The 4,928-nt window shown below is 31.4% G+C and overlaps 1 pseudogene; it reads right to left on the bottom strand.

Annotated features, from left to right (window-relative positions):
• Positions 1–520: 520 nt before the first annotated feature.
• LOC145627836 (uncharacterized) lies at positions 521–4,232 on the bottom strand (annotated as a pseudogene).
• Positions 4,233–4,928: the final 696 nt, after the last annotated feature.

The raw sequence follows: 4,928 nt of genomic DNA, 5'->3' as shown, positions 1-4,928 counted from the left end.
AGTAGCTGTTGAGTAGCGAGTAGCTATCAAGCAGTGGGTAGCGGTCAACAAGTTGCGGGTGAAGGTTAGCTATCAAAGTAGTGGTTGATAGTATGAGTGTTTGGTAAAGTTAGCGGTTGGATTGTGTAACAACAATAAGATTTATTAATTAAATTGTTAATTATCATGATAAATAAAAGTCATAATAATAATAATAATAATAATAATAATAATAATAATAATAATAATAATAATAATAATAATAATAATAATAATAATAATAATAATAAAACTAATATAACAAAAACAACAACAACAATAATAATAGTATGAAAAATTACATAAGTACTAGTATAAAAAAAAATACATTAGTCCTCATCATAAAAAACAATAATATATATATATATATATATATATATATATATATATATATATATATATATATATATATATATATATATATATATATATATATATATATATATATATATATATATATATATATATAAAGCAATTCCATAAAATAAAATACTAGTGTTTCTTATAATAATTGACGTATCTCATTTCTCGCCTTCCATAAATCAGCTGCTATTTTGTCACGAATGATTTTCATTTTAGTACAACTTTCTGTGCAATTTTGACCCTGAGATATAACACGAACATCAGGAAGCTCACATGAAGGTATAAAATTAGGATAATCCTCTAACACTCGAAAAAGGGGATCTTCTAGAGAATTTATTGGGTATAGTTATGTAGTGAAAATGTTGCAACCACAATCCGTATTTGTGTCTCAATGCTAAATTGTGACATACTTCTTAATATCTTCCAGCTTTGCTTCAAAACTCCAAAACATCTCTCAATGCAACTTTGAAGAGATGAGTGCCAACAATTAAAAGTTTCACGCTCATTTTTTGGAGGCTCGTATTCAAATTGTAACTTATGATATCTTGTCTTCGGATATGGTACAGGATAACCTTTTCGATCTGGATACCCTTTGTCAGCCAAATAGTACTTACCTATTATAGACACCCATTTGTGTCTCCCCAAAACCTAACCCAGTGATGAGTACCTTTCGCGTCGAATCATAATCGAATGAAGTGAAAGTGTGGAATGTCTAGTGTTGCGGTTAGTTTTTATTTCTTTTCTTTCTCTTTGTTTTTGAAAATTTATTTTTAAGAAAACGACCAATCCAGTTTGGTTTGGTCTATAGAAAGGGTCCAATAATGGTGTAGGTTGGTCGGGTTCGAAAAGAGCTTTCCAACGATATATTATAAGCCCAATTCCGATGAATAATGAGGAAGTTATGGCCAAATTACTAAACTGGGCCCGGTTTAATATTAATATGCGGCCCGATGATCTAGAGGAGGGCCTAATATTGATTTATCATTCCTAATGTGATTAGGATTTATCATTCCTAATATTTGGCACCGACATACTGGTTCACGATTCAGAAGCACCGACATACTTCTAGAATCTTCTAGAAGGTTCTTTTGAATCCTAATTTAATTAGCATTGATAAATTGACTTTAGTTGACTTTTAAGAGTTTTAATCAGAATAAAAGAAGTGTTTTTAAGGAAAATATGATTTTTGCCCTCTCGTACGGTTAAAGTTTATCAAAATAAGAAAATGCGTGGAAAATTATTTCTAGCGTTATACGACAGCTCCGTCGCCTGGCGACAGACCTGGCATCTGGCGACAGGTCTGGGTCGTTTGGCGACAGGCTCGTGTTTGGCGCTGCGGTCGAGTTTTATTCTTTTCGAAACTCTGATTTGTTTTTTATCATATCCGGCTGATTTTCTCTATAAATAGCCTCCTAAAACCTCTGTTTTTAATCATCAACTCTCATCAAGAATTTCTTGATTCTCTCTCTCTCTCTCTTTAATTTCTAAACCAACCCTTTTTCAAACACAATTCCGCATTCACAAGATCTAGACACACCTAGCCAAGTTCGAAGTTGCCTTCGCCCTAGACGTGAAAGGTTTTAATTTCTGAGGGTTTGGTCCCAAATCTCTATTTCAATTATTTAATTTAATTGTTTATTTTATTATGTTCCTTAAAGTTTCTAACGTGTGTATTTTGTTATTAGAAAGAGGTATGAGGCATCCAAGTAAGTACTTTAATTGATTTATTGATATTATGATATAGAAATCATGTCTAGGTTGTTATTATGGTTCCTAGTGTCATGTTAGGGTGTTTTGATCTTCCTAGTATCATGTTTAGGTTAACAACTATAGTTTCTAATATCAAATATGACAATTGTGATTCCTGCGATGCTTCCTTTTCTTTCCTAATATTCATGTTAGTGTCATGTTAGGGTTAAAGCTTTGATTTTTATTGTTTAGTGACATGCTAGGATTTGTTATTAATCTTGTTAGTATTATGCCTAGGTTCTTGCTATTATTATGCTTTATTGTTAACATGATTATTTTAATTATGATTGTTGTTTTTATAATTGTTATAATTATTGTTACTATTATCATGTTGCTTGATGATATATTATTGTTATTTCTTGATCACGCCTTTTATGCATGTTTAAAGGGAATTTGTACTTGTAATCACGCTTAATAAGATAATTAATAATCTTGTTTAGGGTTAATTTGATTATAATTCAAGTGATCGCCAATTATAGTTTTGTTTGTGCATTAATATTCAATCAACATAGATTAAACAGGTTTAGGGTTAATTTAATGATTGCATGTTAGTAAGAAAGCGCAAATGAATACGAGAAGAATAAAGTAGAGGCCTATTATTAGGGCAAGTTCAATTTCTTTTATATTGGATTTGTACCTTCATCCCCGAACTTCCAGTCTTGGTTCCAGACCTATTGGAGTTGATGATCTCTTGGATCGTTAAGGGGTGTAACCTTCACCTCGTGAACGGTTTAGAAGTTCCTAAAACTTGTTGGCGATTCTTTTGCTCTAGCTTCCTTCCCTTTGGACGCCACCGTACTTAAGTGTATGATCACAGTGGGGTTCAGGTTTGGGGTAATGCTTGAAATATTCCCTACACCTATCACAATATAAAGATAAATAATATTAACATAAACCACCTAATTAATTACCTAAAGATAATATATAATATAATTTCAAAGAATTTATGCACACCTTCAGGCGGTTTAGGAAACTTAAAACCTGGAGATTCAATTGCATGAAGAAATACACGAGTATCATGTGCGGAACCTTCCCAACCCACTGATACAAATGTGAAACACATATCAAAATTACAGGCCGCTAATACATTAAATGTAGGAATTCCTTTTCTTCCTCTGTAAGGCATTTGTAGTGCCTCCGGTATACATGCCTCTATATGTGTACCATCAATACATCCAATACAATCCTGAAATACAATCAATATTAGTCTTTCATATTAAAACTTTACATAATGATCACACTACACTACAAAAAAAAGATTACCTTAAAATAAGGCATATATCTTGCATCTGTTGTTATTTTTGCCGGCACATGTGTAAAAGTTAGATCATATGGTCTTATAATATCATATGCTAGCCCCTTGAATTTTCGACTAGAAATTTTATTGAGGACATCATGAATTGCCCTACTTATAGTTTCACCAGAACGTTGAAAACGCTCACCAAGAACTCTATTTGAGGCACCTTGAGCAATTGCATATAAAAAAATGCCAACTTTCTCGTGAATAGACATATTACGACTAGATTTTAGTCCATATTTCGATGATAGATCGTTACATAATTTTAAAAATAATTGTGGCTCCATTCTAAATGCATTGACACATCGAATAGGATTGCCAATTAACATTTCTTTTACCCACATCTCTCCTGTTAGAATTGAACTCATGCATGGTTCTTTATATATGTATTTATAAAAATATGTAGACATCAAATATATTGTAAATGCAATTGCAATCCAAAGTTTGCGCATTCTTTCCTCATCAATATCCATATTAATAACAATAAACCCGCCAATTATAAAAAAAATAAGTCAAGAATAAAACTATCATAATAAAAAATATTAAAAAACTTCTCTAGGAAAAACACATAACACAAATAATCCAAATATTTTACAAGAACAAATCTACATTTTTATTTTACCACTAGAGAAAACAAAACATTATTTATTCCTAAACTAGTCATAGTTATTACCCTTAATATATAGATATTCTAACAACTTAGCTCTGCTATCATCATCCTCCATACTAAAAAAAAAAAATTCTCTTTTAGTCACATCTCCAATGACAGTAGTAGCAAAGCACCATAACTCACTATGTTTCTCCAAATACTCATTTTCCACCATACGGCTGATGATATTCATTGCTGTAGAAATTGTTGACACATTTGATGTACTACTTTGACTAATTTTTTTAACACATTCTGTCATTTCAATAATTCCCTTATATATCATTGCAGATCCTGCTGATTGTATTCTTGTACGTTTCACTTGACCACTATTAGACTTTAATGGCGGTTGCTTTTGAATCTTACTAGAAGAACGAGTGTCATTTTTTACAGCTTCACTAGTCACTTGTGATGACCTACTTCCCGAACTACCTAAGTTTGCATCATCACGTGCTTGCTCTATAAAATGTTGAATGAAATTCCCCTCATCATTAAGTTAATCTAGAGCATATTGGTCACTTGAAAAATAGGTATTGTCACCATCAATTTCAAAGTTCCCTTCCTCTAAATTGTCATTTTGTATGGTCAGATCTTCTATGGGGTCTACTGAGGGCACAAAAACATTCTCTCCTGTTGCATAAGAATCTCCAAACAACTGTTCCCACTTTTGTTCAAGCTTTAATTTTACACCCCTTAGTCGAAACTTTTGGAATTCTGAATTTTCCTACATTAAATTATTATAAAAATTAAAATGTTATTAAAAATATCATACTATAATTGTTAATATAAAGACTATATAATAAATTATATTGTGATTTATACACACCTTGAATTTTCTTTGCCACAATTCATTTT

Source organism: Chenopodium album, chromosome 4, assembly GCF_948465745.1.
Source record: "Chenopodium album chromosome 4, dcCheAlbu1.1, whole genome shotgun sequence".
Lineage (NCBI taxonomy): Eukaryota > Viridiplantae > Streptophyta > Magnoliopsida > Caryophyllales > Amaranthaceae > Chenopodium > Chenopodium album.
Note: the sequence above shows the minus strand (reverse complement) of the source record. Positions and strands in the feature narration are given on the sequence as shown.